The sequence below is a fragment of the Tribolium madens genome, unplaced genomic scaffold (genome assembly GCF_015345945.1).
Source record: "Tribolium madens isolate multiple individuals breed KSU strain unplaced genomic scaffold, Tmad_KSU_1.1 Scaffold_96;HRSCAF=242;Tcas5.2_LG5, whole genome shotgun sequence".
Taxonomy (NCBI): domain Eukaryota; kingdom Metazoa; phylum Arthropoda; class Insecta; order Coleoptera; family Tenebrionidae; genus Tribolium; species Tribolium madens.
The window spans coordinates 10,249,753-10,260,230 of record NW_025401068.1 but is presented as its reverse complement, the minus strand read 5'-3'; the positions used below and the strand labels follow the sequence as shown (position 1 = coordinate 10,260,230).

Genomic DNA, 10,478 nt, shown 5'->3' with positions numbered 1-10,478 from the left:
TAATTTTATATAAAACAATATTATTTTAAATGATTTATAAAATAATTTTATTTTGGAAAACAGTTAAAAAAAATATTAAATTAATAATGATTTGTTTTTTCGTCAATGTCATTAATGCATATTTTTTTTTCAAAAAACGGTTTGATAAATTTTTCGTTAATAAAATTACCTTTTCATTTAACTTGACGTTAGCCAATTTAAAATAAATGGCAACTTAATTCGAATTGGTTTAATAATTTTGAACTAAATTTTCGTTTCAGTTTCTGTAAACCGGCTCCTAAAGGAATTTATCTTGAAACTACGTCAAATTTGCAATGCGATAATTTACGACCCTGGCTTCTTGTGGTTAGAAGGGTCAGCATCCCAGCAGAGGCTGGTTTATTGAGGCGTCATTTTCACTTTGTTCGCCTGTACATAGTAAAGGTTATATAACAGATATCTATCCGTTATCTTTGTTATGCAAAGTATGTTAATTTTAGCTTAACAATAAGAAAACAATATTGTTATCTACAAAGAGAAAGAATTTAAAGTAATGAGGAAAATGTTTCCAAGATTAAATAATGTATGTAATAATCAATTTATCGCCTCATTTAACTCCCTAGACGAACGAAATAATCCGCACGCTTAGCTCTATTTAATGGTAGTACAAGGTAACAGCAAAAGCAACAAACTAATCCGTATTTAATAAATTCTGCGAGTATATTACTATGAAAGACATTTAATTAGAGAAACTCTAAGTTGGGAGGCACGAATCGACCGAAAATCATTAATAACCAACCGGTTTGAGGTGCACGAATTTTCTTATATTAATAGCATCATTGTTTTTGACGTTTTGATGACGAGATTACTTCGGCACGCTCTAACCGAATTAATCACAGATATTGTCTGAAGTAACAAATAAAAATTAGATTCGAAATGAGTTGTTTTTCCACACAGTATGTCAAATTCTGATTAAACACACAAATACCTCGCAAAGAATCGCTCGAGATCTCCCGAGAGTCGCTTACTAAATTAGTAATGTTTACCAGCCGCCGCTTCATAAATAATCCATCCAATATCATCCGGTTTTGAGTGGTAAGTCGTAACGAATGTAGCTTTTACGTGCGACTTGTTTGTGATAAAATATTTACTCTTTGAGAAAAAAATGTGAGGAAATCACAACTTCTTGATTAACGCTTCTCCCATTAAAATTTGAACAGCTTGTGTGAAAAAACATACATTATGTTGGGACTTGCGAGAAATTCTTTTCCGGTGCACGATACCGATTCAATGGAATTTGGTATCGTCGGAAAGCTAATTTTCTTCTTCATCGAACATCTGACATTTTGTCGCCCTCGAATCGCTTCGAATAAAAGAAAATCGCTCGACGAAAAAATCATTAGACTTGGTAATTATTCGCAATTGAAAAATTTCAAACTTTATCATTTACAAATAAAGCTCGACTGACCATAAATAAAACCGACTTGACGTTCCCTTGTCTAAATAATAAACAAGCCAAACGTCGACGAAACTTTTACTTTTATTTACGATTTATACGACAATCATATTTATTTCGCCCTGAGGAATCGAAAGCTAATTTATCAAAAATAATCCAATGCCAACAATCGGATTTTTTCAGGAATTAACGTTTCAGGAATTGTCCCCGGACTTGTAAGCTCCGTGTACGTACTAAATTCGTGTTCGAATGAAAAAGAGCTTTGCTCCCGGTGGCACCGACAATTTTACACGTTATCAATAAGGAACGGAAAGTGGCACGTACTGCTTGCCTCCTCTGAACACTATTAAGGACGCTTTGACCGGTCGGGTGTAAATCAGGCTTTATTCGCAGCGACAAGAAAAACAAAAATTTACACAGACGATAAAAAAATCCAATTACTTCAGGGACAAGTTTTCAATAATAAATCACAATAAATAAAACATGAAATTTAAAATGTTTTTCGTGTATTTCATTTACATACAGCTTTGAGTGTTTTAATTAGGATTTTACTTCCGAGTTCAGCCTCGATATGAGTAGTGCTGAATTTTAATTTCAGGCTAAAACAAACATGAATAATGTAATTACAATTTTAAATATTATTTAGAAATAACTAAATGCACTTTTTTCAAATTTGTGTGTGAAATTTTTTAAATAAAACTTTAGTTGAGCCTGAAACAAAAACAAATGTTTGAACTGAATCAAAATGTTTATATTCATGTTTGCCACCATATGATAAACCCAAATTTAGTTTAGTTAACAGAAAAAAAGTTATTTATGAAAAACACATTTTAACAATTCGATTGAACAAAAAGTGAGACATTTTGCATTAAAATTTTTTAATTAAAATATCTCCTGAAACGTTCAGTGTAATAAAAATTAAGAATTTATTATTTTTTAAGTTTCTTTAAACATTTTTACGTCCGATAAATTTATTTACGGCAAAACTTCCTCAATATTGCCTCTTCTAAAAAAGTAAATTGTTTGAAATAGGCAGTTTTTGTTGTTTATCGTCAAACTTGACGCCGGTATTATTGATAAAATTTACGATCGTCGTACACTTTTATCCTTTTTCTTGCAACGTGGTGATGATCTCGGATCGATGTTGTTTTCCCTCTTAAATAAAGAATGTTGATTACCCACCTGACCCCCTACCCCTTGCACTTTCCACTCGCCACCCACTCACCCATCACTGCACTCAAAAATGGGATTTTTTCGTGTGGAAATCGAGCGGAAAAATCGAAACGTGTTCAGTCACGCCGGAATTTTCCGGGTCGAATCGCGGACTCCAACGCGCGTGTAACCGACGACTGCCCCGGATCGACGCCCGACGCCGGAGGGACACTGCTTGGTTGCGACGCCGGCCGCCAGAGGCGCCAAGCGGGAAGCAAAAATCGTTACTGTTCGCGCAGGACTTGTAAGATTTCGGCATGGGTGTTGCGAATTTGTTTCTTAGGACAGTGGCTTCTCTATTATTACATCACGGTTTTGGATGCTATCCAATCGACAAGTCTTTGATTTTTTCCCAAAACTCGGAATTTTTCTTTAAGAGAGTCGAGTTGCTTGAGAAAGTTTTATTTGGATGTTGTCGAGCCATCAAAGAGCTGCTACAGCTTTTCTTGGAAAATTTACACTTTTCAAGTTGATGCTTGTTTTATACGATGTGTTCGTTGACTGCTCCTATTGCCAAACAAAAGAACAACTGGATTTCAAAGAAAGTTGCAGACAAACGATTTTTGAACAAAATTTCAGGATTTTTCTGCACGATCACAAAAACTTTTAAAACTTAAATAATCAGTTCTTCATGTTTATAGATTCAACATTTCAAACATGTTTTTAGACGTGGAATATTTTCCCATCACGAATAGGTTGAACTTTTGCCAGCTCGTTTCCCCGATTTAGGCCCCATTGATCAAATGTGCTCCGACTCATTTCGCGCAACTTTGAATGTTGATTTTTCCATTTTATGAATTAGTTTCGCATTTTACTGCATTATTAATGACACTTGATGCCAAATTAAGACTTCTTCCTAATGGAGCACATGTTCACGGAATTATATTACGACTATATAATAGCAATACACAAACCTAATTATGGTTATGCTAGATTCAGCTTATCTAAACAAAGTACATAGCAAATGTTATATAACAGATATCTAACCGTTATTTTTGTTATACAATATGGCGTATGTAAGATTTAGTTCATATATCGGTTATCTAACCATGGTTATGTCTGGCGTATATAGCAAGGGTTTTGTAACAGATATATAACCGGTATGGTTGTTATGCAGATCTAAGAAATTTTTAGTTTCTTGGTTAACAGTTCTTTAGTTTGCTGGAGCTAAATCGCATTGAACAATGAGTGGTCTTTACTCTGCTTGTCACAACCAAATGCACAGTGTCATCCATAGATTATCGTTTATCATGTAAGTGTAAAAATTTTATTTAAATCTGTGCAGACATTTTGTCCACATGCCTATTACGATTTATTACCTTCTTTTTTGTAATGTAGTATAAAAGTTTAATGTTTATTTTTACATCTTTTTTTTGCAAGAGTCGTTACCAAAAAGTGTTTTAGAACGCTTCTTTAGGAAATCAACAAAAGCACTGTACAATATTTAACATGCACCCCAGAAAAGCTGCTAAGAGACAGCAAAAAATCTAACTTTTTTTGTGAATATTAATTTCTAATAAATTTTATGGCCTACAAAGTGTATTACTTAATGAATCTTGCGCAAAATGTTATATAAGAAAAATATAATAATGGTTATATAACTGTAATATAACCACGCGGATATAAAAGTTAGATAACGAAATAACTGCAATATAATGAGATATAAAACCGGTGATATAACCTAAATATACCCTCGGGCATATAAAGGTTAAATAACTAAAAATAACAGAAATACAAGCGAATTACACAGGGCGACAAAAAAAAGTCATGTTCTGACAACTTGACAAATTTTATATCATTTTGTTCGTCTCAGTGAGACAAATCAAATGCACTAAAAAAAATTTCAAAAAGTCTTTTTGAACTAAATATTTTTTTTCTAATTTAAATGAATTTAAAATTTAAGATATGATTTTTTGAAGTTAAGGTTTGCTAATCAAGCATTGCGCCATATAGCAGAAATGCATGTTAATCTTACTTAAAATTGCATTTTATAAAAGTATTTGTTTTAAGACTGTTCTTATGTTTAAAAATGGTTGCACCTTCTTTGTTCTAATTAGAATAAACAAAAAATGTTTGTTTACTTAAAACAAACAAACAGTACCTGCGTACTAATTAAAGCAAATAAAGAGTTTTTTGTTCTAAAAATGATCACTGATCATTGAGCAAAAAGGATCTAGAAGATTAAAGCAGCAGCTTTAAATATAAGAAGAAATCTTTTTCAAATTAAATCACTTTTCATTCAGATTCCAACTTGTTTACTTTGTTCTAAATTTCTGACCTTTTTTTTGAAAATGTTCTCAGCAAATGCTTTCTCATCACTTTCTACTGATGTTGAATGCAATAAGTCATTTGCTTCGTGTGCAAGTGTTATCACAACAACTACTATCTACAAGCTAACTGAAGCTAATCGTAGAATGTACCAACAAAATAAATCAGGTGACATTGCATTTAACATCACTCGAAAGAGTGAAAAGTGATGAGAAAGCATTTGTTCAAAACATTTTCAAAAAAAGTTCAGAAAGCTAGAACAAAGTAAACAAGTCGAAATCTGAATGGAAAGTGATTTTATTTGACAAAGATTTGCCCTTATTTTTAAGGCTCGTGCCTTAAACTTGTAGATCCTCTTTGCTCAATGTTCAGTGGTCATTTTTACAACAAAAAAACTCTTTATCTGTTTTAATTAGTACTCAGGTACTCTTTATTTGTTTTAAGTAAACAAACAGTTTTTGTTAATTCTAATTAGAACAAAGAAGGTGCAATTGACCATTTTTAAACATAAGAAAAGTCTTAAAATAAATACTTTTATAAATTTTAAGTAAGATTAACATGCATTTCTCCTATATGGAGCAATGCTTGATTAGCAAACCTTAACTTCAAAAAATCATATCTTGAAAACTACTGGGTATATTTTTTGAAAATTTGGGTTACAACTATTAAAGAGATGCTCTACACGATGGTAATGATGAAAAAAATTACTCGTAGCGTTTTTCGGAGATTATTTCGATTTACTTCGAACTTCTTCGAACACTGTTCGAAGTAAAGTTTGCCAATATTCAATTTCAAATTTCATATCATTTTAAAGGACAAGGCCATTCTTTTAGAATGGTCTTTATTTGAAGGATAGTTATTGAGTAATGATTTTTTAAAGTAAAAGTATTTTTAATTCGTTTAAATTAGAAAAAAATATTTAGTTCAAAGTGTGTGGACTTAATTTTTTTTAGTGCATTTGATTTGTCTCACTGAGACAAACAAAATGATATATACCTAATTTGTCAAGTTGTCACCCTGTTTTATAAGAGGGATTATACAACCGAAAAATAACCTGTTGTATATAGCTAAATATAACCGCAATGTAAGCGGCATATATTAGGACCAAGTTATAACCACCAGCAGTTACATAACATTTCCCTTTGAACCTAACTCTGATTATATAACGGTTAGCTAAAAAAAAAGTGTCACATTAATGAGTCAGCGGTTATATTGAATAGTTATATAACTGTGCTACAAGAGTTGTGTATGGTTGTATGCATTAGCATATTCACTAATGAATGATTTTCGTACATCGTCCACAACTTAGTGAGTCATGTCCGAAGAAGTTTAAATTTGTTTAACAAGGAACTTCATGTCGCCGGATTGCGTCATTGTTCGTGACCGTGTCACGTCTTTCATTATGAATAATAATGTCCGAGTACAAGTCTTGCAGTTCCGCTCGAAGTCTATTTTTCCACATGTTTGAGAAATATGTAGAATTTTTGATTTTGTTTGTCGTTCAATAATAATTTCCATGAGAATATCGAGTTGTGCGCCCAAACGTTTCTTTTGTTGAGGAAATTCGACGGTTCATACAGTTTTTTATTGCCAGTTTACAACGTTTTATTAGGGCGAATAAAATGTTTCGGCGTGTCAGATTTGGATTTAAATAACTTGAGACATAAAGAGATTTGGGGGGCGTCGTTACTGTTTTAATAAAAAAAAATCATCATAGGGAGATAAATTCTTTATTATAATATCGCATTATCGTAAAATCGGCATAACAGTTGTTAAAACTTTGCGCCGACTATACTTTGTAAGTTAATTTCAAACTTTAATGTTTTTGCTATAAAATTTTAAACGAATATTACAACCATATGCTCGTAGATTAAAGAAGTTGCTTGCTACTGCAAGATAAAAGTTTACAAAGAAAGAAAATAATTATTACTTCTTAATTAAAATTTTTATTCATCTTTTAATCCTATTATTTTTCGTGCTGAATTCGCTGCGGTAAAACCAACATTTGTAAAACCGACACCGTTTTACTTATCTGCATAGTGAAGGTTTTGCATTTGCATTCACACTACAAGAGCAAATGTTATAATTTTGACATCAAACACCGGAATTATATTAAAGCCAAAGAGAAAACATAAGTCAATCAGACACTGAACCGGCTGAAGTTCCCATTACGCCAACTCCCATTCTTGAGACTTCTGTGCTCTTAAGAGGATTTAATCCCGACGTACTTTTGCTATTTCAAGAAACGAACGGTTACACACTTAATTTTCTTCACAACACTAGTAAAAATAGAGCAAGTGAAAATGCATTTTCTGACCGGAAATCAAACCCTAAAATAAGGGTTGCGTCAAGAATATGATTTTCCACGATACAAAAAAGCATGTCTTTTGTTAATTTGGCATCAAAAAAACTAAAAAACTTGAATGTGTATAAAATCAAACAAAAATGCTGTTAAAATTTTTTTTTGGTCCAACCTCAAATGTTTAATTTTTAACCTTCCAAGACCATGAGATATAAGTACGTCGTCAATACTTATTTTTGAATGTAAAAAAAAATAAAATTTTGGTTGTAAATAGAATTTTGGCGTTGAAATTATTTGCCAAATAAAAAACACTGTCGAAATTGTGACATATGTATGGTGCAAAACATTAGGTATTTTGATAATCGTTTGGCCAAAATTGACCGAATTTTAACTTACGCGTAGAATACCATATTTTTGTCTTCAATCTTCAAAATCTCAAAAAATCCTTTTTTTAACTTGGCCTACTAAAACGTTTTAAGAACATTTCTTAATTTTTTTAAAATGTTTTTGCACTTTTCTAAGTCTCTTCAACACCTTGGAGTGCATTTGGTTCAGTTTTAAATTTTTTTGAATTTTGTAAAAATTTTAGACGATTTTTGATACCCACAAGTAATATAACTTCAAAATTATTATCGATATCTGTTTTATGTTTTGTACTGTTGAAAAGTACTTTTAATTTACTATCTTATAAAATAAATCATTGTTCTGTAACAAATAGTTATTGAGAAAATCACTGGTAAAAACATAAATATTCAAGATATGTATATTTCCTTAATATGGTATCGCAAAAACTAAGAAATATTTCAGAGAGTTGCTCCAGCCTTCAAGAGGCGTTCCGAGCCGTAACATATTATTGTTGATTAAACCGTCAGGCCTAGTATTCATATTTCGTGTCGGAATTAGGTAAAAATGGAGTGGAGAAAATAAGAACGAGGGTAAAAAACGCGAATTATTGTTATTTGATGTGCGTCCACATGGCCCAGAAATGCACGTCTGTTTCAATAAGCTTAACAATTTATTTTTGGGAGCAATCTCGGCAATTGCTTCCGCTCTGGGATTGCGCACTGTTCGTTTTTATACTTATTACCTTTAAAGCAGTCTTTGTCTCGCCGAATCCCCCGAGAGCGAATTACTCCCTTTTATTAAAAAAATATTTAAAATGTTTGCTTCGCCATCAATCAAGAGACGCAATTTAATCGTGTAAAAGCGGCGCGGTTAGTTGAGTTGTTGGGGCGCTTGTGATGGCTTGTTTTGTTTTTATGGGAGTCTTATCTATAATTGGATCGATTCGGGGACGCCCCCGGTCGCAGAGGCGGTCTATCACAGGTATGTGATCGATCCCGTGCAAATTGGGCCGTTTGACCCGCAAAGGCTGGGGGATTATCCTCCCAGAAGTTCGCTTTAATTCGTTTACTCTTTATGATGTTCCGTCTTCATTAAATACACGATATTTCGCTATGTACTCACTGTTACTGTAATGACTACGCTCGAATTATGTAAATATTATCATAAGCAACATTATTAAATATTATGAGATTTAAAAAGAATTCTTTTTGTTTTTGCTCATTTCGTACGATTCTCAAACTTATTAAAATTCCCACGAAATAAATAACACGGAAACAATCGCGTTTTTGCGGGACCGCACAAATGCCCGAAATAATGGTAATTCAGTAAAAAAACAATTCGATTGTTTCGAAAGCCGGAAAAGGATGCGATGGAGTTTCAATTTTTCATGGCTTAAACTGAAAGACTTTTTCATTTCGAAATTAATTTTGATGGAGAAAGGAAGCATCAAAGTGATTTTGCAAACGATTAGCTCCGAACTAAATTTCTTATCGCGTTAATGTCTGCGATATTCTAATTTTATTAACCGCTAAATGGGACGGAATACAGACATTCATCTTTAACTTGTTTATCAAACTACACTCTAAAACACATCAGCTTTATCGCCTTACACCTCGCGTAATTAACTTTCGGATTAAATTAAGCCTAAATTCGGATTGACATCTCACAATTGCTAGGAGAAGCTTGCGATAAAAGCTCTCCAAACATGAATTAAGATTTTCTTCTTACAGAATTTTGCAGAAATTTAACTTTTACACATTTTACCATCGCCCAAGTCAAGCTTTTGGTCCAGAGAGGGCGCCCTATGCGTTATAAAACCAAATTTCATGTCAGAATACTTCTACCATTGAAATTTCAGAACAATTCAAAAACGTTAAAATTTTTGACACTGAAACTAGCAATTATTTCGAATTTTTTCAACAATTGTAGCTAAATATTTATTATAGGGCATTTGCTGTAAAATTACAATTCAACTCCGGATTTAGCCCGGAAACGATATTTTAATTTTTTTAATAGGGTGCAATAAGGTTTTAATAAAGATTAAAATGTCATCTGGTGAAAAAATTTGAAACTCACTCTGCAGAAATTTGCTCCGTTGAGCTTGAAATAAAAGTTTACAGAGAGCGCTAGATGCCCGGATTTGCCATTGCTCCACTAACCCAAATCGTACAAAAAACGAAAAAATAAAGCGGGTTTTCTTCTTTTTGCATCAAAGAGGACTATATTCAAGCATCTTTCTTTTGGCTTAGATTTGAATTTTTTTCAAGTCCGATTTTTGTAGTTTTATTAAAATGAGAGAAATTGCAATGTTCGATTATAGATTTTTGTGCAATGTTTGAATTTCTAATTGGTTTTCTGAGCATCTTTAATCGAATCGTTGCGTAAGGTCGCGTTAGTTGCTCACAAATGACAATGTCGTGCCGTAATTTCCATAATTATATTCCTCGAGTCTGTAAAAAATGCACGAGGGCGTCCTCATCTCGCATCCTTTGTGTGCTCCTCTAACTGTTCACGATTTACGATTATTACGTTTCCGCAGTGTAAAAGCAATGCATTTGATAAATTGTGCACAAATTGCGTTACCCATCGCTGGTACTTAGCTGGTCATGGTGGTTGCGAAAAAATCCCAAAAAAAAACACATTTTCCTCGTCATGAACTTGATAGATAGAACGGACTTTCACCACGCATCTCTTCAATCAATTGGCAAAAATTAGCATTTTGTTGCGACTTCCGGAATTATTTTATCGCAGTGGTTGCTAATAAAACGTGCGATTTGTTAACCAACGAGGAAATATTTATCGGGTTTTTATCGTCGCGTGTAAAATTTTCGATTCTCACGCGTAAAAGTTTTTTGTGGGCTTGTTAGTGGTGCGGCATGGCGCTTATAGTGTTGTTTAGTGTTACGACGAGGTATT

The 10,478-nt window shown here is 32.9% G+C and overlaps 1 protein-coding gene across 1 annotated transcript in view; it reads right to left on the bottom strand.

Moving 5' to 3' along the window:
• LOC123013245 (neuroligin-4, X-linked-like) overlaps nt 1-2,765 on the bottom strand; it is a 105,393-nt gene extending 102,628 nt beyond the window's left edge. The window contains exon 1 of the mRNA XM_044411668.1: nt 2,618-2,765. The gene's annotated coding sequence lies outside the window, so the exon portion shown is untranslated. The remainder of the gene's footprint in view (nt 1-2,617) is intronic.
• Between the last annotated feature and the right edge of the window lie 7,713 nt (nt 2,766-10,478).